This window comes from Protopterus annectens, chromosome 10.part0 (assembly GCF_019279795.1).
Source record: "Protopterus annectens isolate FY-2018-M chromosome 10.part0, PAN1.0, whole genome shotgun sequence".
In the NCBI taxonomy this organism is placed as follows: Eukaryota; Metazoa; Chordata; order Ceratodontiformes; family Protopteridae; genus Protopterus; species Protopterus annectens.
Window position 1 is genome coordinate 1,472,727,922 of NC_056744.1, and position 22,045 is coordinate 1,472,749,966.

At 39.6% G+C, this 22,045-nt stretch overlaps 4 non-coding genes across 4 annotated transcripts; all 4 read left to right on the forward strand.

Moving 5' to 3' along the window:
- The first annotated feature begins 3,806 nt into the window (after positions 1-3,806).
- Positions 3,807-3,964, forward strand: LOC122814587. The gene has a single exon (XR_006366829.1). It is a non-coding gene; the product is annotated as a U1 spliceosomal RNA (small nuclear RNA).
- A 4,209-nt stretch (positions 3,965-8,173) lies between these two features.
- Positions 8,174-8,333, forward strand: LOC122814581. Its single transcript, XR_006366825.1, has one exon. It is a non-coding gene; the product is annotated as a U1 spliceosomal RNA (small nuclear RNA).
- A 611-nt stretch (positions 8,334-8,944) lies between these two features.
- LOC122814574 lies at positions 8,945-9,105 on the forward strand. The gene has a single exon (XR_006366819.1). It is a non-coding gene; the product is annotated as a U1 spliceosomal RNA (small nuclear RNA).
- Positions 9,106-9,724: 619 nt separating this feature from the next.
- Positions 9,725-9,884, forward strand: LOC122814570. The gene has a single exon (XR_006366816.1). It is a non-coding gene; the product is annotated as a U1 spliceosomal RNA (small nuclear RNA).
- The last annotated feature ends 12,161 nt before the right edge of the window (positions 9,885-22,045 follow it).

Below are 22,045 nucleotides of genomic sequence, written 5' to 3' on the forward strand. Positions count from 1 at the left end.
AAGAAAGACAAAGAGAAGTATTAAAGAAAAACTGCACCCATTGTATTCGAACTAATCTGAGAGCCTTGAATTGGCTACATCCTCAGGAGGTCATCGTGACTGACCAGATGCTTACAAGGCTGTAACATTCTCATGGGAAAGAGACTTTTTTGAAAAACACAATGTCAGCACTTTTTACTAAGTTACTATGATGTAAAGACCCTGTCACTGACCACGTCAGTGAGGTGGGCAAAAGCTGATTGTAAATGATATAAAATGGCAAACACTGTACGAATAAACTAGTCAAAATTCTATACAAACTTTGTGTATGGTTTTTTGCCTCCTAATGTACATTAGAGCTTTAAGATATCTGAGATCTCCTGCATTATTGTTTGTTATTAATTGACATTGTGTTTGAATAACTCAATGATTTTTACAGTCTGACTCTAACGAATTTATTTAACAGTTTTCTTCCAAAATTGCTATTTTGTGGAGGGATCATTAGGGGAAAAGCAACATTTTGAGCCAAAATCAGGGACAGTTGAGGTTTGGCTATGCCTAATTCTATAAAGCAATTTATTTGCATGTACCTCTCAACCTGTTAATGCAATAAATCTGGACAAGGCCAAATATATTGAGGGAACATATAAACAGTACTAAAAATTGCTCTTGTATAAACTGGGACAGTTGATAGAACAGGTCTTATTTTAGCATGCATTTTTCTGAAGGTTATAAAGTCTGAAACTAGTGTGTCATTATTTAGTGACTTAATTCCTAAATCATTTGCCGGAAAACCACAAATTGAGGAACAAACCAAAAATAAGAAGCAAAAAATCTATTCATTCTTTGAAAATCTGGACAGTTGGGAGGTATAGTTCAGCTGGGGCTGTCTAAGTTTGCCGCCCTTCCCCCTCACAAAACCATGGTCGAATGGATCCTCCCCCTGCAGCCATTCCAATGATCCATTACTTTGCTATTTCACTCCATTTACCATAAACACTAATGTACATACTGATTTACTTCTATGATGATTTGAACTTCATTTGAAAGTTTTATTTTGCATTTTACAGCACAAACACTAAGACATCTGCTAAACAAACTTGGCATTAAAACTTCTCTGCCCTTAAAACTCACATTCACTGAAACAACATTAAAACCCACATTCAAAGAAAAATACATTTTACCCGTAGCAGATAAGAATTAATTCTGGGCTGCTTTTAAATCATAGGCCCCTTGCATATGAAGCATACATGTGCTCTTTGATACACCTTCCTATTGCTTTGAACATTTTTCCAGTAAACAATGAAACAAAACTGCCCAATTCAGAACATTTCCATCATAAAAGTCTAGTCAAACTTTTACAGTCCACCATTATCAGTAAATAATATGCACAATCTCTGAAGTAGTAAAAAAAGTAATCTAAATAATTCCACGTTAAATAAATCTAACTAATGAAGAGGTTGCTGCTAGCAATCACCTTTATATTTCATGACTTCACCGAAAAATAAAGTGTCTGATGCCCCTGAGGAATAAATTGCCTAAATTACATTAATAATAAGCTAGTAATATTGCAATAGGAAATGGATGGCAAACTGATAACAGGCTCATAGTTAGTGTCTTAACTTTCAGTACAGCAGCATTCACCCCTTATGGGAGTAGAACCAACAACCTTCTGCATTAAAAGCAAGTACACAACATTTTGTGCTACTAGCAATGTGAGCCAACTTAGCATAATCAGCACTAAACTTCTCTTCCCCTGCAGCTCTCAGCTCCTTGTAAAATCTACGCAATACTCAACTACATCTCAACTTCGCAGCACAAGAAGTCTGGAAAAAGCCAAATTTATTGGGGTGGGTCAAAAGGGCAAAAAACAGGAACATATTAAACATTGCTTGTATAATCTTGGAAAGCTGCTAGAATAAAATGCTGTGTTACCATCATACATTTTACTGCCAAGGTCACTGTGCAAAATAGTCAGAACAACATAGTTTTCTGGATTTTTTGTGGCAAATCAGTGGGGACTGAATTCAATAAATAAAGGCAGGCATTTGAGTTTCAAACTTCATATCCTTCAGAAAATGCAAGATAAAACAATACCCTTTTATTCTAGCAGCTTTCTAAGTGCATAACAGCAATATTTAAATGTTTTCCTTATTTTTGTTTTGTCAAGAACACAGATTTTGAACCTAATCTATGTACGTCATTCAAAACATAATATAAATCCAGTAGCACATCAGTACAACTATGTGAGTACACTATAAAACAAACAGCTGTGAACAAGACTGAAATTAGCAATAATCTGTGCATTTTGCAGATTATACAGCAATCAGGAGAGGAGTAATATTTACTCAAATTATGCATCTTAATGATTCATTACTAAATGGTTATGTTACCAGTTCTAAATAAAGTTATTTTTGTCTGGGTTTTATCTGTAACTGACTGCTATAACACTTAACATGAGTAAAAATAATGGGATTAAATTGCTGGAATTGTGAGTTATGAATTTAAGTATTTAGACTGTACACAAAGCTATAGACATTTTGTTCAATTTTTTAAGCATAATCATCACAAATTATATCTTTATGAATTATACTTATGAAAAATGTCTTTCCCAAAAGAAAATTTCAAATAGTTGCACAGACAATACATTTCTATACTGAACTGTGCAATATCTGAATAGCTCATATGGCTGAAATCAATGGAGTATGTACTAAAAACTTTAGGTGAAAATTGTGATGTTAGGCATCTGCCAGATTTCTTCCCAACTCTTCTGTAAGTAGGAAAGTTAACTGAAATATTGTATGATTCACTAGTTTGTGGATTGTTGTGAAAGAATGATGGTGCTGATGATGATGATGGTAGAGCTTTGTAAGGAAGATATAGTTTAGAGAGGAGTGAGGTGGTAGGTGTACAATCAGCTAGCCTGATGATGGTGGGATTACAGCTAATCATGGACAACTTTGTTTAAGGAATAACAAATGTATAAGAAACTGATGTACATTCACTGGCAGCTTGGGATACTGCAAGTGCCATAATGTGAAGAAAAGAGGTCAATGGGGAATCGGACATCCCTCAATAGTGGCTCAATATAGAAAGGTACTGGATGATGAAAAATGCAAAAAGGGAAAACAGTTCTGCCACCAAAGCAGTACAAATAACCACCCACAAATCTTAGCACAACAATGTATGAGCAGCAAGCAATTAAGGATGACAAATAAGGTGAAAATCCGTCGTTTAATAAATATGAACGCTCAACAAACAATCCACATTTTCGTCCTGAATAAACGGACTTCATCAGATAAAAAAACATACTCATAAGCCCTAGTTTAAGTATATTTTCAAAACATTTCCAGAGAGACACACACACACACACACACACACACACACACACACACACACACACACACACACACACACACACACACACACACACTACTCACCAGCCCCTTGGTTCTAAATAAAGTCTTTGACGTGAGACCAACAAATCCTCCTGCTTTAAGTCCTTGAAATCCTCCCGCTTCGACCAACATAACGCTTGCATCCTAAACCGCATTTTGAACTGACGCGCGGTGAGCTCCATTCCGACTGGCTGCCCTGATGTGCTGACGTCATCGTCGTGCACTAGTAAAGCGCAAAAACTTTAAAATGCTAAAGCGCGAAAACTTTGAAATGCTACCCCCCCTTCTAAATACGTTGTACTGAAATCAGTACAGTGCGTATGCCTTCCGACGTCCCTGCTTTGCATCATGTCTCTTGAGCTTCAATTTAGTCAGTAGGTTGAAACCTTTGTGAGTATCTCCTTTTCTACATGTTTTGTTAGTGTTAGTATAGGTCCGCAGTGGAAATATGATCAAGAATGTGGTTTCCCAGGGTGAGGTTCATCCATTGTACACCTGGGTGGGTTGACTCCTTTGGAATACTCAAATGTGTGAAATGCAGCTGCATAATTCTTGGTAGTCCGGAACAGTCTTTGTGCAGTTCTGTGAGATTAAGTTAAACAACACATTTATTTTTGTTTTTCTAGCACATTTAGCTTATAAGCCCATATGTCTGGCCAATGTTTTACATACATTTCTGTAAGTCAGAAATAGTAAATTGTTTACTCTTATATACAACACTTTCCTTTTAACCAAATGTACTCCTTTTCTCTCCAAACAGGCCATGCTTCCCTTTTTCTACATTCCATACTGTCTTTCCTTCTGTGATGATTGGGGAGAGATGGGAGAAGGCTGCCAGCCTAGTCAAATAGAATTTGATATATAACTCTGGCATTTGTAAATAAATGTAAAATACAGGCATGTTTTCTTGAGTGTAAAAGAATACTGTCAAATGTGGAACTGCAAAATATGTGACAACATTGCACTCTACTGGTCCAGTGAAGCATGTTGTGACCCTTTCATGTTAGAATTCGGCTCCAGTGAGTCTAGATGAAGGTTTTATGCCCATTGTTTTAAGGCTAAAGTTTATGACCAGAATTTACATGTGGATGGTGCTTTATTGCTCTAGTTTATGTTAGAGTATACATGTGAAATGTCTTTTATTGTTGTAAGTTTCTGAGCAGGTGTTATATTGCTAAATAATGCAGTTTGTGGCCTGAGAACTCAGAACAGGTGTCAAGATGATGCAATATGAATACTGGGAAAACCTAAGTGTCAAAATGATGTAATTTTGGAGGGCCTCAGCAGAGCTGTTGGTTAGTGTTTAAAAACTATTGTTCAACAAGAGACTGGGAGCATTTTGATCTTGATATCCAACTTATCAGCACTCTGCCTTATACTCACATGTAAGTTTTAGCACTGTGATTTCTTGTAGGAATACTTAAAGCTAGTAAAGATTAATTAGGCATTTTTCTTTGAAATCAGACCTGTACTACTGTATTATTTTAAGTTTCTGTGTTATCTCTGAACTATTGGATATCTCTGTGGTGTAGTAGTTTTGTCTTGTGTTTTAATTCTTTATTATTAAATATTTTTAAAAACTTCTACCTGTGGCTGGTTTATGTAGAGATAAATTATACTTTAGAGTACATTATATATTTATAGAGTTTACTGTCTAAGCCCTTCCAATAAGCCTTGACTGATTGGTCATACTACCAATTGGATAATAATATTGCACAGTAATAATTGAACACCCTTTTAAGGGCCTTTGAGTAGCTGATAATTATTAGTTGGGTGGTGGCAGTAATTACTATCATATAGTCAGGGTAAAGGGGCACAGCTAGAGAACCTGTGCCAGCCTTTTTCCAGGAGGGTCTGTGTGGTTGTATAACCTCTTTTCAGTGTGTGTGTGGTGTGTCAGTTACTTGGCAGGGACACGAAGCACTGGTTGGACAGAGAGGGTACTGGATGTTCTAGCTTGCCCAGCTAGGCTGAGACCTGGACCCTATAGCTGTGCCAGTGGGGAGTCTTATTGGGGACCTGGTGAGCAAAGGAGCAACCAGCCCCAGAGTGACTGTGATCTCTGTGTGCACTTAAGGGAAATTGTACTTTACTGTGTGTATTAGTTATCCTTTCCTCTCTTCTGTGAGACAACCTCCCTGGTGTTAGTGGTGAGGATTGAGGCTCCTTGATTGCTGGGCAAGGACATTGTCATCACAGGTGTTTGGCAGTGGTGGGATCTACTTCACATACTAACTGGCTTGTAGTGGTGTGGGTAGAGCAAATTCCTGTAGCTTATGTACAGTGATCTCTGAAAGTGTTTTGTACTCTAAAACAGCCACGCAGTGTATACTCAGAGTTTAGATCACAAGTGTTTTATTTCTTTTGTTAGCTTAGTGTTAGTCAGGGTGAGCAGGCAGCATGTCAGCAGAGAAGTATGGAAAGCTGACAATGAGCCAGCTGGCAGAGATGTGCCAGGTTAGGGGACTGGTGCATGGAAACCTGACTAAAGCAGACCTGATTACAGCCTTGGTTACAGCTGCATCAGAAAACAGCAGCTTGGAGGACAATCAGACTGACAGTGGAGATATTATATCCTCAGAGAATGGACAGCTCAACCTTTCTACAGTGGACTTAAAAATCCAGCTGGAGCTAAATAGACTTGAGATGGAGGCCAGGCGTATGGAACTAGAAGCAGCTGAGAAAGTGAGGAGTCTACAAGCTGAGGAAAATGAAAGGCAGAAGAAGCATGAGAGGGAAATGCTGACTCTTCGCCAGAGTCATGGAGGTAATGGGGAAGGGAGTAACTGGTCCCAGAAGCACAAAAGGTCAGTAAATTTCTTCCACAGTTTAAAGAGGGGGATAATTTTGATAGCTTCATTCATATGCTTGAGAGGGTATGTAAATAGTATGAAGTTGACCAAGGGCTCTGGGTACGATTCCTGACCCCATTACTCCATGGTAAAGCTGTAACTTCTTTAGCAAAAATGCATGACACTGACTGTTTTGATTATACTGCTGTAAAAAGTCACTTGTTGGAATGTTTTAGGCTAACACCTGAAATGTATAGGAAAAAGTTTTGTGAGCATAGACGCAAGGCAGATGAAAATGTATGTGAATATGTTGCTGAACTGAGCACTTAATTTCATAGCTGGGTGAGTGGATGTCAGGTCACCACTTTTGAAGGGCTGGCAGATGTTTTGGTAAGGGAACAAGCCCTTAGCACTTTGCCTGAGGGCATGAGGATCTGGTTAGCTGAAAGACAGTGTGCTACTTCAGAGCAGTTGGGGAAGAAGGGAGACCTATACCTAGCAAGCAGGGCAGCCCTGTACAGGAAAGGGACCTCCAGTACTGCTCATGGGACTAAAGGAACCCATGGTGGGCAGCACAGACTGCCCCAACAGAATCCACCAGTAGCAAGGGAAGCCACTAGTCCAGATACACATCCAGGAGCTAGGGTTAAATGTTTTGAATGCAACCAGTGGGGCCATGGGGCATACAAATGTCTACGTAGGTAATGTGGGGAACCAAAGGTGAGGGAGCCAGTAAGTGGGAAAGACAAAATGCCTATAGTGGGTTGTCTTGAGACAACAGGTGTATGGAACTACCATCCTGCAGATGTCTTGAGAGAGGATTTGGATGAGGCAGTACTATGTACTTATGCAGTTACACACAGTCAGGCTTGGAGACAAGCAAGTAAGTCTGGCAGCCTGGGGGATACCCAGACAGACTGCATACTTGCAGCCAGGACTGCTGAGGTGGTTACTTCAGGGAGTGAGCTGCTCTGTAGCAGTGAGACTGAATGTGAGCCACAGCTGCTTGTGGGTAGTGATGGTCCCTTTGGCAGAGTGACTGCAAAGGTAGAGGTGAGTAGTAGTACCTAGGCTGACAGTGAGGCACCACTGTCAGAGGATGCCAGACTTCCAGTGGAATGGGAGCTGGGAAGGGTTACAAGGAGAGACTTGAGACAGGATCAGCTCTCAGACCCTATGTTGCAAGGCCTGAGGCAAGTAGCTAGGGAGGCACCTGATTCTCAAGGGAAGGGAGAATCTGTATACTAGAACAAAGGGTTACTGTACAGAGAGTGGACCCCCTGAGGGAGGGCTAGAAGGTGAGAGAGTACAGCAGTTGGTAGTGCCTAGAGCTTACCGTCTGGCGCTTCTAGCCATAGCCCATGATATTCCCTTTGCAGGTCATATGGGCATAAAACGTACAAAGAGGCATATTCTGAGACCTGGACCCTATAGCTGTGCCAGTGGGGAGTCTTATTGGGGACCTGGTGAGCAAAGGAGCAACCAGCCACAGACTGACTGTGATCTCTGTGTGCACTTAAGGGAAATTGTACTTTACAGTGTGTATTAGTTATCCTTTCCTCTCTTCTATGAGACGACCTCCCTGGTGTTAGTGGTGAGGATTGAGGCTCCTTGATTGCTGGGCCAGGGCATGGCTGTCGCACCTTAACTTGCTTTTTCTTTTGCATATGACATCTACAGTCTTTCCTTTTTATTTTTTTATTTTCTTTCCTTTATCCCTCCTGTCCATTTTTTCTTCACTGTGGGCAGTCCTTGCCTATGTGATATGTTCTGTCCCTCTCCTTGGAAGGGGCAATATTACGACTTCTCCTTCTCCTTCACCCTCTGCTGTGATTCCCCCCGACCATTGCTCAGACTTTTCCTTTCGCTCGACTGCACATGCACAGCTAGTTGATGGGCTGAAACCCACTTCTGTGACTATCCTCATACACCATTGAAAAACAACTCACCAGGCATGTCATAACATTTACAACACTAGACCTGATGCCTTTTGGTAATCAGTTAACACTTTCCAGCAGTGGAAATATGATCAAAAATGTGGTTTCCCAGGGTGAGATTCATCCATTGTACACCTGGGTGGGTTGACACCTTTTGTTCCTCCGAATGTGGGAAATGCAATTGCACAATTTTTGGTTGCCCGGAACAGCCTTTGTGTAGTTCTGTGAGCTTATTTAAACATCACATTTATTTCTGTTTTTTTAGCACATTTAGCTTACAAGCCCATATGTCTGGCCAGTGTTGTACATACATTTCTGTAAGTCAGAAATAGTAAATTATTTGCTCTTATTTACATCACTTTCCTTTTTACCAAATGTACTCCTTTTCTGTCTTTTTCTCTCCAAACAGGTCATACTTCCCTTTTTCTACATTCCATACTGTCTTTCCTTCACTTGCTTTTTCTCTTGCATATGACATCTACAGTCTTTCCTTTTTATTTTTTTCTTTGCTTCCCTCCTTCCTTTATCCCTCCTGTCCGTTTTTTAAGTATTTATGCATCTTTCTTCACCGTGGGCAGTCCTTGGCTATGTGATGTGTTCTGTCCCTCTCCTTGGAAGGGGCAAGATGACTTCTTCATCTCCTCTTCTTCCTTCACCCTCTGCTGTGATCCCCCCAACCATTGATCAGACTTTTCCTTTTGCTCGACTGCACATGCACAGCAAATCATTGGATTGAAACCCACTTCTGTGACTATCCTCATACACCATTGAAAAACAACTCACCAGGCATGTCATAACATTTACGTCACTAGACCTAGTGCCTTTTGGTAATGAGTTAACACTTTCCAGCAGTGGAAATATGATCAAGAATGTGGTTTCCCAGGGTGAGGTTCATCCATTGTACACCTGGGTGGGTTGACTCATTTGGTTTTCCCAAAATGTGGGAAATGCAACTGCAAAATTTTTGGTAGTCCGGAACAACCTTTGTGCAGTTCTGTGAGGATAAGTAAAAAATCAAATTTATTTTTGTTTTTCTAGCACATTTAGCTTTCAAGCCCATATCTCTGGCCAATGTTGTACATATAGTTCCCTAAGTCAGAAATAGTAAGTTGTTTGCTCTTATTTACAACACTTACTTTTTACAGAATGTACTTCTTTTCTCTCTTGTACTCTCCAAACAGGTCATACTTCCCTTTTTCTACATTCCATACTGTCTTTCCTTCACTTGCCTTTTCTCTTGCATATGACATTTACAGTCTTTCCTTTTTCTTTCTTTTTTCTTTCCTTTATCCCTCCTGTCCATTTTTTTAAGTATTTATGCATCTTTCTTCACTGTGGGCAGTCCTTGGCTATGTGATATGTTCTGTACCTCTCCTTGGAAGGGGCAATATGACTTCTTCTTTTTCTTCTTCCTCTTCTTCTCCTCCTCCTTCACCTTCTGCTGTGATCCCCCCAACCATTGCTCAGATTTTTCCTTTTGCTCGACTGCACATGCACAGCCAATCTTTGGGTTGAAACCCACTTCTATGACCAACCTCATACACCATTGAAAAAACAACTCACCAGGCATGTCATAACATTTACAACACTAGACCTGGTGCTTTTTGGTAATCAGTTAACACTTTCCAGCAGTGGAAATATGATCAAGAATGTCATTTCCCAGGGTGAGGTTCATCCATTGTACACCTGGGTGGGTTGACTCATTTGGTTTTCCAAAATATGGGAAATGCAACTGCAAAATTTTTGGTAGTCCAGAACAGCCTTTGTGCAGTTCTGTGAGCATAAGTTGTTGTTGTTCTTCTTTCGGCTTTTCCCGGTTAGGGTTTGCCACAGCGAAACTCTGGTCCGTTAATGATTGGCAGTAGATTTTTACAGTGCCGAGGTGCCAGGTCGGCACCCAACCTTCAACGAAGGCATGCCCATTCACACACATCTTTTGAAGGCCACTCCACCATGATGAGGACATGCAGACTCCACACAGAAGGTGCTCCAGCCGAAAATCGAACGGGAGAACCTTTTGCTGTGAGGCGACAATGCTACCGCTGCACCACGGCAGCTTCAAATTTAGTTTTGTTTTTCTAGCACATTTAGCTTTCAAGCCCATATGTCTGACCAATGTTGTACATATAGTTCCTTAAGTCAGAAATAGTAAATTGCTTGCTCTTATTAACAACACTTACCTTTTTACTAAATGTACTCCTTTTCTCTCTTTTACTCTCCAAACAGGCCATGCTTCCCTTTTTCTACATTCCATACTGTCTTTCCTTCACTTGCCTTTTCTCTTGCATATGACATCTACAGTCTTTCCTTTTTATTTATTTTCTTTCCTTTATCCCTCCTGTCCATTTTTTCTTCACCGTGAGCAGTCCTTGGCTATGTGATATGTTCTGTCCCTCTCCTTGGAAGGGGCAACATGACTTCTTCTTCTCCTCTTCCTCCTTTACTCTCTGCTGTGATCCCTCCCAACCCTGGCTCAGACTTTTCCTTGTGCTCAAGTAAACGTGCAGAGCCAATTGTTGGGTTGATACCCACTTCTGTGACCAGCAGTAAGAAGGCCTCAGTAAGAAGCTGAGATCCTTCATAAAATCCTCCAAAGCTAGTTACGAAAATAAAATTGCCCAAGATTCCAAAGGCAACCACAAGGCATTCTATAGTTATGTCAAGAATCTAAATGGCAATGCTCAGATCTGCTCTGAGCTACAACAGAATGGCATTAAATATACTAATCCCAAGGATATTGCCAATATCCTGGCAGATCAATTTAGTGCCAACTTCACACCCCATCCCTTAAAGGGCCCATTCAATACCAAAAGATTGCCAAATTCCGGTAATCACAGGCACACAGGTAGAAACCGCACTCTCCAAAGCTAAGAATACAGCATCCATGGGACCAGATGACATCCCAGGCTGTGTACTACATGAACTACAAAATGAACTGGTACCTCACCTAAGTGTCATGTTTAATCATAGCCTCACCTCAGGATTCGTGCTCACCGAGTGGTGCACAGCTACAGTTATCCCACTCCACAAGGGGGGATCCACCTTGGATCCCGGGAACTACCGTCCCATCAGTCTGACGAGCCTGATCTGCAATGGCATGGAACTTATAAACAAAGATATTGGCAACCTTCAAACACTGGACCCCACCCAGTTTGGGTTCATGAAGGGCCGATCTTGTCTCCTGAACCTGATTGACTTCTTTGAATCAGTCTCCAGAGCTGTGGACAAGGGTAAGGCAGGCCACACAGCCTATCTGGACCTCACCAAGGCCTTCGACACCATCCCCCACTCTGGAATCATAGATAAACTTACTAAGTTGGGCATAAATCCCTACGTCACTTGATGGTTTGCCAACCGGCTTGCTGACAGAACCCAGACAGTAAAAGTAGCCGACTCCAAATCCAGCTCCAGACAAGTGACAAGTGGAGTACTTCAGGGTTCAGTCCTGGGACCACTCTTGTTTGGCATCTACTTCTCTGAAGTACAGGCCAACACTAAGGGAGTCTGGCTAACAAAGTTCACAGATGACTGCAAACTGGGAGCCATTATTGAATCCCCAAATGATGTGGATATTTTACAAAAGGTCCTTACAGAAACAGATGCCTGGTGCCAGAGCCATGGGCTCAAGCTTAATGCCAAGAAATGTATAAGTATCTCCTTTGGAAAAAAACATGTACCCTTGAATTACCAAATAGGTGGCAGTACACTAAACATCGAAAGTGTAATCAGAGACTTAGGGACACAGGTGGACAGTGGTCTCACCTTTGATAACCACATCGCCACAACAGTCAGGAAATCCTTCTATGTGGCACACCTCATTACTAAGGGCTTTTCATCCAGAAAAAAGGAGGTCATTGTCCCACTGTACACATCCCTGATTTGACCCATTATAGAGTATAATGCCCCGTTTGGTATGTACCTCACAAGACATCTGCAACAGCTGGAAAGGCCGCAGAAATACCTCACCAAAAGAATCACAGGCCTAAAACAGATGCCATATGCTGACCGTCTAAAAATACTCCAGCTATACTCTGTGGCATATCGTCGACTCAGAGGCGATCTCTGCTTAACATACAAGGCCATGTCAAACCCTGAGTTGTTAGACATGCACCACTTAAAGAAATCCCAATCCCTCAGAGCCATGCATTCCAGGGATCTAAACCTTGTCATCACAATGAACAAAACATGCTGATAAAAGTACAAATGTCTGCCATCTTGTTTATGCTTGTTAAATCTGACTGTTATTGATCATAAAAAATAAGTGCATAAAAGGAAAAATAAAGGAAATGACTCAACTAGCAAAAGTAAGTGCAGTACGCTTGCAAGGATTTGCCATTTTACTTTCCATCTCTAACTGTGGAGTACAAAGCTATGTTTAGCGAGTGTGGGAAAAGAAAGCAAAAGTAATGTGGTGTGTGTGTGTGTGTGTGTGTGTGTGTGTGTGTGTGTGTGTGTGTGTGTGTGTGTGTGTGTGTGTGTGTGCATGTGTGCGCGCATTAGTTATAGAAAGAGAGAGAGAGTATGCATACTTCTGAACTTCATTGCTCAAGGATTGTAGGGTTACAAAGACCTGAGCATTACAGGGAAATAACAGACCTACCAGGCTGTCAGACCTCACAACACTCCTGGGCAGTCTGTTATTTCCCTCTAGCACCCATTCTGTCAGTATTATTGCTTGCTTGCTTGTTTTCTGTCTCTGTTATTTTCTCATCCTCTTATACGTCCAGCTGTGGTGCATATTATGGAGTGGTGACAGGCTGATGGGACTACTCAAGCTAACATGCCTGGTGCTGAGTTACCAGTGATCCCGAAGCCTGCCTTTCAGCAGGGTGGTAAAGTATCACCCTGCTTAAAGTAGCCTAAATAGCACACTGGTGGCCTCTGTGGGCACCTCTCAGGGAGTGGGCCAGAGACTCCTGTTGTGACTGATATGTAGTGGCCCCTCTTGGTCACTCCACATCAGAAATGCTGGATGGTCACATATGAAGTGAGCAAGCAGCTGAATTTCTACACAGACATGACTAATTTCTGGGTAGGATCACCTCTAGACAAGTCAGACATGCCCTTTCTAGTCCATCATATGTATCATTGATTATCCATATTTGTCATTCTCCATTCTTTGTTTGTAGTCCAAACCGCCCCATCACCAGTTGTCCTTCCTCTGTATATCTGCTTCCATCCATTTATGTCCACCTTTTCTTTTCATATTGCCCTTGGCTAAATATGTATTTTATTTTTTTGTCTGCTCCTGCTGTCTTCCCTCGGGGTCTATATTATATATTCGAAGTTTCAAAACTTCGAACCTCATATGTTCGACAATATATGACCGAAGTTTGAAACATCGAATGTATAATTAAAAAAAAAAAATACCTTAATGCTCCGAGCAGGGGGGCAAAACCCCCTGCACCCCCCCACACCCCCTACTTAAATATACCAACTCTGAGACCACACTTCATTGCAGAAAAAGGAAATGTTTCCATTCTGCGCCGTACGGAGCCGTTGCTTTTCACTTTCAAACTTTTCAAAGTTCGATCATATGGTGTCGACCATATGACATTCGAACTTTGAAACATTCGTTTATTTAATAGGGACCCCCTGCCTAGTCCCTCTTTCCTTCTCACACAATCTGCTTGTTACCTTTCCCATCCATAATTCTTTTTATAAGTTGGGCACCCCCCCTAAAAATAAATCTCCTTCCTTTTGCCAAACCTATCTTTCCCTAAAATTGTTATTCAATTTTTAAGTATCATTGGTTTACAATTAATTTCCAGTTCTACTCCTTTGAAAAAAATGGATTTATAGTGTGCAGTTTTATTTTTAGTTTACCTGTTTATTCAGTTTTTGTATAACCACACACAAAAGATGTCATGGTATATACTGGACAGCAATTTACGTACATCTTCTAATGGGTAAGCAAAATCAGCTTAGTTCTTTAGAAGATCAGCTTCTTGCTTACATTGTGGTTTTATTACTACACCTTCACATGTGAATTTTCAGTGTAAGGTGTTCCACCTGCTAGACCAAGACGACAAGTTGTCCCTCTAGGAAGTAAGAAACTCCCTGTTGATGCATTTAACATGGAATATGGCAGCTTATACATTATTTTTTTCTAATTAGGCATTGTGAGTTTAGTCCTTTGACATCATGCCAGGAGCTTTCAGCTGTATGAAAATTTTCACTTGAGTGTTCTTGTCAACAAAATTAAATACAAAACTCAGTTTTTGCATTAAAATCTTTATTATTTGGTAGAGTTGATGGTAAGGTGTTCATATCGAACATCAAGGGTTTGTTACTTAGACTTGATTCAGAAGGTGACCAAAACCCTTAAGGGTTACTCTTGTGTATGTCACTTTGATTGCTAGTTCCCTTCACTGCATTATTAACTCCCCCTCTTTCCTTCTCATCTAATGGAAAGAGTTTGTATTTTGCTGTGCTGGCTCTCTTGAGCCTGCTCAGGGTGCTCAAGTTGCTACTGTGAGGTACTTCATTTTTGCCTGAACATGCAGAAGAGCACATTACCATACCTCTTCACCTCTTGATGCAAGAAAGTGGAACAAAGCCAGAAATAAGGACACATATTAAATATTGCTCTTAGATAATCTTAGAAAGTTGCTAGAGTAACGGGTTTTGTATTAGCATGCATTTTCTGAAGGGCACAAAATCTGCAACTCAAATGGCTGTCTTTATTTAGTGACTTCAATACTCTATACATTGGCAGAAAAGCACACATTTTATGAGGAACAGGCCGAAAATATGAGGCAAAATTTGGACATTTGAGAGGTATGCACATTGCCTTAGTGTTCATGTGACACTGGTCACATGACTTTTCAGTGTGGCCACTTCCTTATTGTTCAGTAGGTGTGACTGCTGCTAGTAATACAGTTTCTCTAATTCGGTATGCAGCCCTTTTCTCAAAATGATGGTGCTATGCCAGTTGTACACATAAGCAGCACTGAGGTACTGCATGATAAGAAGTGATTAAAAAAACTTGAAGGCAAAAAAAAATAAAAAAACTTTAAAATGTAAGCTGCCAAAGAAACTTATAAATTCAAGAACTAGCAAACATGGCATGAAGAGTAGAAATCCACCTATGAAGTCCTGACTGCTTCACCACTCATCACAACCCTCATTTTCAACATTTAATTCATAGGCAAGCATACCTCTCAACTTGTTAGAACAAGAAATCTAAGGAAATCCTAAAATAATGTTGGGACAAAGGTCCAAAAATAGGGACAGATTTTAAATATTGCCCTTATAAACTTAGAAAGTTGTTAGAACAACATGTTTTCTGTTAGCGTGTATTTTCTGAAGGATATGAAATATAGAACCCAAAAGTGATGCCATTATTTACTGACTTCAGTCCTCAATTTTTTTGCCAGAAACCACAAATTTTATGAGGAACAGATCAAAAATATGAGACAAAAATCTGGACATTCTTTGAAAATCTGTACAGCTGAGTGGTATGCAGGTTAGTAGTAGGTTAGCTGCCATTGCAGGCCATTTTATGCCTAGCCAATTTCATTTTTAAAGGTGAGAATCAAACCCTGTACTTTGTGACTGTGAGGTAAATACCTTAACCATCATACTGATTCCAACCCCCAACCACCTAGTATTTAACTATACCTAGTGTGTGTGTGTGTGTGTGTGTGTGTGTGTGTGTGTGTGTGTGTGTGTGTGTGTGTGTGTGTGTGTGTGTGTGTGTGTGTGTGTGTGTGTGTGCGTTTGTGTGTGTGTGTGTGTATGCATATATATCTAAATATATATATATATATATATATATATATATATATATATATATATATATAGCCTATTGTACTTATTGAGACCAGTTGGCATAATAGTTAAGGAATTGTCCTCCCGTGTATAAGGTTCAGTCCTGACATCCAGCCAATACCTGTTTGATGCTTGCATTTTTGCCCTGCGTCTCTGTGGGTTCCTCCCACCTGCGAAAAACATGCTGAGTGTATCTCAAACTCACCAAAGAATGGAGCTGTGGCAGCAGTACAGACTCTACAAGGTGCCCTGTATTGGGAAGAGTTGTGTAGACCAGCCTCTTTCGGCATCTACTGTTATCTGCAGCATGCTATAGCAGGGCTAGCCACTTGCTGGTATAAAATATGGCTCTAGGTGATGTGGTCATGTTGACTAATGTTGCAATATGGGCATGGATATTACCAGTGATAAGTGGGTTGAGGACATGACCTACTGTGATCTACGTCAGTGTTCCATGCTAACACTGGGAGTGGTGTATGTGCCTGCCGTAAAGCCCAGCAACCCTGAGTCAATAAGTGTCAGAAAAATATGTATCCAGACATACAAACTGTTAGAAGAATATGTATTCAAATATATATATATTATTAGAAAAGTATGTATTCAAACATCTATAAACTGTTAGGGAAGTGTGTGCTTTAGACATGAATAAATGTGCTCAAATCTATATGAAGAGCAAAGGTTGGAAAATAGTATAATATGTAATGCATTTAATTCTGTTTTACTAGAATAATAGTAGAAATGAACTTGCATATTATTGCTTGAAGCTTAGCTGCAGTGTGAATAAAGCTTGACCCTGAAAGCAGCCAGCTCGGCTGGAACATGTCTTTCAGTGAATAATTATTTGCAAAGTTAGAAAATAATGAATCTGTCTGCATGTGTATCTTTTCCTGCTTCCACCAAGGAGAATGGCCTTGTGAACACTACCGGTGATAAGAACCCAGCTGGTGAACAGAGAGACAAAGAACTGTATTAAAAGACATTCATCCATTGTATTCGAACTAATCTAGGAGCCTTAGATTAGCTACATCTTCATAAAGACATTGTGACTGACCAGGTGCTTTGCAAGGCTGTAATATTCTCATGGGAAAGAAACTTTTCAAAAATTGTAATGTCAGCATTTTCCTTATGAATGGTAGTGATGTAAAGGGCCTGTCACTGACCACGTCAGTGAGGTGGGCAAAAAGCTGATTGTAAACATTATAAAATGGAGGGTAATTCCCTAATAAAATCAGTCAAAATTCTGTACATGCTTGTGTATGGTTTTTTGCCTCCTAATGATCATTAGAGCATATATGCATAATTGTTAGATATCTGAGCACCCTGCATTACTGTCTGTCATTTTTGAAATACCTAATGATTTTTACAGTCTGATTTAACAATTTATTTAACATTTTGGTCCTTTAGCCGGAATTCCCTTGGTAAGCTACAGGTCAGAGTGCATGTAATAAATCTACACAGGAGGAGTTGACAAAATGGTTCTTCTTAAAGTGAAAAGACCTCCGACTGAATTGTTGTGTGTAAAGAGGCTGTCCACTTTCTGATCTGTGGCTGAAAAGCGGAAGACTGGGCCCCAAGAAGACAAAACAGCAGTAAGCGGGAGGCTCAGGTAAGAAGAATTTCCCTCTTTGTCTTTGTTTTAGATCAGGGACCAGGTTACACTGTGCTATTGCTAAGGTTTGTGATAGCAGGGAGAGAGATAGTCGAAGTATTGTATCTTGAGTCATAGATCAGGGAATAACAAAGCAAAGTAAACAGTCATTCTAGACACTACTGTGGATATGGGGAAATAAGATACCACGTGGTACAAGAGAAGGGTTACGTAACAGTCTTTTTAAGACATGGGAGATCAGTGCACTGAAAAATCATGAGATCCGCCCCTAACGGATAATGTGAAGTATATGCAATTGCAGCAAGCAGATAATGTGAGATATTGTACAAAATGTGTTAACAACTATGAATTTGATAGTAAACTAGATAAACGTTCACTAGTTAAACTCCTTAAACAAGCTTTAATCTGATGCAGGATGTCAGGCAAAAAAAAAAAAAAGCAAAAAGCAGCACCAACTAGGCATACCTCAAGCACATAGGTGGATTGAGAAAGCAAATTGTAGAGAAAACAGAAGCTTAAAAAATTCTGAAACATTTTTAGACAACAGAGTGAAAGGTCTGACAGACAGAATCTCTAAAAAATGGAAACTTAGAGCAGACTGGACTTGCATTAATTAATGCATACAATGGGAAAATGAGACAATAGATGGATATTATGCTAGATTATTAGAATGCTTTAAACAACAATTAAAAAAAAAATAAAAAAATGCATTTTTAAAAGGTTGCATTGCCCCTATCAGTAGCTTTATTACAAAGCATATGATAGATCACTGAGCAAGCAGGCTGCAAGCCTTACTTGAGTATGCTGGACATACTGAAGAAAAAAAGCACAAGTCTTCACTGCTGAAGACGGAGCTGAAGTATTTGTATTACAGTCAGATAAAAAGGGCATCTAGCTAGGGACTGTAAACAAAATAAGAAAGCAATGACAGAAGATAAAGGAGATGAGGACTGACTATATGATAGTAATAATAACCAAAAATCATCAGGAAAGGTTAATAAACAAAAAGAAAATGTAAATGTAGTAGAGGGAATAAAGAAAGTACAAACAAATGTAGAGGATGAAAATGGAAATAAAATTTTAGATTTAGTATTGTTGAGCCTGGAGCTCTACCTAGCAAATACAAAGCCAGAAGTAACACTTCTGGTGGAGGGAAGGGAAGTCAAATTCCTGTGTGACTCAGGAGCGTCACGGACTTTGATACACCCCTCCAAGTTACCAAAACATTCTGAATCACCTGATTATATATTAGTAATAGCAGCAAATGGACAGCTATACAGGGAACCACTCTCCCATAATATAGCAATAACTGACCCTGTTTCAGGTATGACTCAGAAAAGTAAAATTGTAGTTTCTGCAAAATATCCAGTAAACTTCCTGGAAAGAGACCTTGTGCAGATATTTGGCATAGCAGCAGTTCCTACCATGCAGGGTATGGAGGCACAAAAACAAATGAATGCTTTTTTGTGGTGTGATCGGAGGGTAAAGCCTATTATTGGTACAACCAGGACCTAGTTATGACTGGTCCAGGGGCAGTAACCAAAGAACTGATGAACGTAGCCATCAGTAAGGTACCCTCCCTTGACACTGATCAGCAGCATTTGTTACATTGTACTCTATACTACTGTAGCACACCAGGACCTAATAAGAAATATAAGCAAGAATTGTTCAAAAGGGAAAAGAAAAAAAATCCTGCTGACAGATTAATATTACAAACTTTATGTTGGGATACTGAGGGAAACAGTGTAGAAAGCTGTTCATTACCTCAGGAATTCATGAGATTGTATAAGTCCAATAGACTGCCACATGTCAGCTTGACAAAAAACAAAAGTGTTAAATGGGCAGACTTAGACAAAAAGGTAACAAAATGGGAAAACAGACTGATTTAAAAATGTCAGGACAAGGGATACGAAAACAAAAACTGAATTGGTTGACACAGACACATACAGCTGTACACTTGCAATCTAGTGAGGACAGCTGATTAGCATTTTTATTAAAAGAAAAAGAAGAGGCCTTGTGTAAAATTCCAACAACTCTGTGGTCAACAGGCAAGTTAGATGTAGGGCTTATTCAAACAGCAGGACCAGTTACAATTACCCCAAAGTCAGCTTTTAGACCACAGAAAAGACAATACCTTTTGAGAAAGGATGCAGAAGTAAAACTTAAGCCTATAATAGCAGCATTACTCAAAAAAAAAAAAAAAAAAAGAAATACTGGTAGAATCTCCTGATTCACCATGTAATACACCCCTATTTCCTGTTAAAAAAGCAAACAGGAAATGGCAGATGGTACAAGATTTATAAGCTGTAAATAATGCAGTAATACCTAGAGCACCTACGGTGCCAGACCAACATACCTTGTTGAATGATTTAAAGCCACAACAGAAGTATTTTACTGTGGTAGATATAAGCAATGCTTTCTTTTCAATACCTATACATCCTGATAGTCAATATTGGTTTGCATTTACATTTCAGGGTAAAAGGTATACATATACTCGACTACCACAGGGATATTGTGAGAGCCCAATAATATTTGCAAAAAAATGGCTAGCAACCTGGCAGGGTTTACCCCACCGGAAGGTAGTCAAATTTTACTTTATGTAAATGACATCTTGCTAGCAACACCCAGCAGCAGTGCAGGGTGAATACAGTAGCATTATTAAAATTTTTTTTAGTAATACAAGGACAAAGTAAACAAAAGTAAGTTACAACTTTGGAAAAAAAAAAACACAGGTTAGATACCTGGGATATGTGATATCCAATAAAGGTAAAATACTAGATAAAGGGAGAAAGACAAGAAAAAAAAAACAGCAATTTTGCAAGCACCCAAACCAACAACTAAGAAAGAAATAATGTCTTTCTTAGGTACAACTAATTTTTGTTGAAGCTGGGTACCAAATTATTTTACAATGGAAAACAAAAGCAGAAATGGCTTTCTGCAGGTTGAAGCAGTTAATAGCTTCTTCATTAGTTTTAAGACTTCCAAGTTATCACAAACGTTTTTTTTTTCAGACCGTAAATTGTAAGCAAGGGTACATGACATCAGTATTAAAGCAACAACATGGGGATAAGCAATGCCCCATAGCTTACTATTCATCACAGTTAGACCCAGTGGTGCAATCTTTGCCTCACTGTGTACAAGCAGTAGTTGCAGCAGCAATGGCAGTGCAGGCTTCAGCCTCAGTAGTGTTGTTCCACCCTCTCACATTGAGAATGCCTCATGCAGTTGCAATAATTCTGCTACAAAAAAAAAAAAAAAAAAAAAAGTTGCATACCTTTCTCCTGCTAGACATCTTTCATGTATGACCATACTGCTGAGTCAACCTCCTATGAACAGTTAGCTTTACCTAGACAAGATCTTACAGATATGCCCTTGGATGATGCTGAGGTGACATATTACGTGGATGGCTCATGCAAAAGGGGTCCTACAGGAAAGAATCTGGTGGGGTATGCAGTAGTTACAGACACTGAAATTTTAAAAGCACAAACTGTGCACACAACTTGTATGCTCAAGCAGCAGAACTGGTAGCTTTGACAGGAGCATGTATTTTAGTAAAAGGCAAGAAAGTAAACATATATACTGATAATCAGTATGCTTTTTCTACAGTGCATGTGTTTGCACAACAATAAAGAAAATAGAGGGATGATTACATCCAGTGAAAAACCTATTAATCATGCGCAATTTATTTTGGAGCTATTAGAATCTATTCAACTGCCTACCAAAGCAGCTATTTGTAAATGTGTAGCTCATACAAAACAACAGGATAAGATTTCAAAAGGTAATGCACAAACTAATGCGGCTGCAAAGCAAGCAGCCTCAGACTCAGACACTTTATTTCTAAATGAGAAATTACAACCCTCTGAGATTTTAGATTTAGACATGTTAAAAACAATGCAGATGCTTACTACAAAAGCAGAAAAACAAAATGGGTAAAACAAGGTGCAATTTTTGAAACTGGACTGTACATTTCCAAAGGGAAAAAAACAATATTGCCGTCTAATTTATTTAGATATGCAGCTTTGTTGAGCCATGGGCAGAGCCATGTCTCAACAGGGGGGATGGTACAGTTAGTAAATAGAATATTCCAAATATATGGATACATAAATTATACAACAAAATTTTGTGCAAATATATGGATACATAAAATATACAATAAAATTTTGTGCAGCTTGTCATACTTGTAACAAGCACCATGCACAAGGAGCATTTAAAACAAGCAAGGGAGTTTCCTACACCACCATATCCGTTCCATACTATTTGTATGGACTTCATAGAGTTGAATAAATGTGAAGGAAGGAAGTTGATGAGTGAGACTCAGAAGAATTGGATTTGCTGTTTACCTCTAGCATTGCTGAGCATGAAAACAGTAACAAATGTAAAGGGTTTGATCCCCTTTGAAGTAGTATTTGGAAGGGCATATTATGTGCCTCAGTGGAAAGCTCTCATGCCTGCAGAGCTGGAGGCTGACAGTTCATTAGCTAATTATATAAAAAACTGTTAATAAATAAATCTGTTTTGCAGTTTAACTCTTTTTCAGATAAAAGAACTTTCAGCTGA